The following is a 1468-nucleotide window of genomic DNA, read 5'->3' as shown; positions in this document are numbered from 1 at the left end:
AACTTCATATGTAGTATTTTTATTACCTCTCAAATCAAATATTACAACTTTGCATTGGGATTTCTTCTTTGATCTTTCTATTATTAAGATGTTTTTTAGGGGCACTTGGGTGGCTCAGTCATTAAGCATCTGCCTTTGGCTCAGGTCATGATCCCAGTGTCTTGGGATAGAGCCCCACATCAGGCTCTCTACTCGGTGCGAAGCCTGCTTCCCCTTTTTCCATTCCCCCTGCTCACGTTCCCTCTCTGGCTGTCTCTCTCAAATAAATAAAATCTTGGGAAAAAAAAAAAAGACGTTTTTAAATCTCCAGGAGCACCTGAGTGGCTCAGTCAGTTGAGGGTCTGACTTCGGCTCAGGTCATGATCTCAGGGTCCTGAGATTGATCAAGCCCTGTGTGGGGCTCCCCACTCAGTGGGGAGTCTGCTTGTCCCTCTTTTTCTGCTCCTTCCCCCTACTTGGGTTTTCTCTGTATCTCTCTCAAATAAATATATAAAATCATTTTTAAAAAAATTTTTAAGAGTTTATTTATTTATTTGACAGACAGAGATCACAAGTAGGCAGAGAGGCAGGCAGAGAGAGAGGAGGAAGCAGACTCCCTGCTGAGCAGAGAGCCTGATGTGGGGCTCCATCTCAGGACCCTGAGATCAAGACCTGAGCTGCAGGCAGAGGCTTTAACCCACTGAGCTACCCAGGCACCCCAAATAAAATCTTTTTTAAAAAGATGTTTTTTAAATCTCTAAATATAGTTTTAAAAATAATCATTTTTTATTGACTTCTAACTTAATTGTAATACAACCAGAGAATGAGATCTGTGTGACAGCAATTTTTTGCAATTTGTAGGAAGTTGCTCAATGGCCTAAATCAAAATTAATTTTCTTAAATGTTCCTTGTTTTAAAAAGTATTTGTGTTCTTAAAATGCTAGGTGCAGAGTTCTATACCTTAATTCCTTAGGAAATTTTAATTAATGGGGTGCCTGGGTGGCTCAGTTGATTAAGCATGACTCTTGATTTCAACTGAGGTCACGATCTCAAGGTTGTGAAACTGAGCCCTGGATTGGGCTCTGTGTTGAGCGTGGAGCCTGCTTAAGATTCTCTCTCTCTCTCTCCCTCAGCCTTTCCCCCCTCATGCACATGCTCACTCTCTTTAAAAAAAAAAAAAAAAAAAAAAAAGTTAATTAATGGTGTTGGAGATATTCCTGCAATGGCTAGGGATTCTTGGATATCATTTCCTATGTAGGTGTTATTGACTGTTTTGTGTCTTCTCAAAATTCATAAGCTAAAAACTAACCCCCAGTATAATGGTATCAAGAGGCAGGGGCTTTGGGAGGTGATTAGGTCATGAGAGTAGATCCTCATGAATGAGATTAATGCCTTATAAAAGGCATTAATGAAAGAGCTCCTTATCCATTGGCCACGTGCGGACACAATGAAAAGACAGTGGTCTATAAAGTAGATGGCACACACTTAC

Source organism: Mustela nivalis (genome assembly GCF_964662115.1).
Source record: "Mustela nivalis genome assembly, chromosome: 6".
Taxonomy (NCBI): domain Eukaryota; kingdom Metazoa; phylum Chordata; class Mammalia; order Carnivora; family Mustelidae; genus Mustela; species Mustela nivalis.
The sequence above is the reverse complement of the archived record's forward strand: the minus strand, read 5'-3'. Positions refer to the sequence as shown.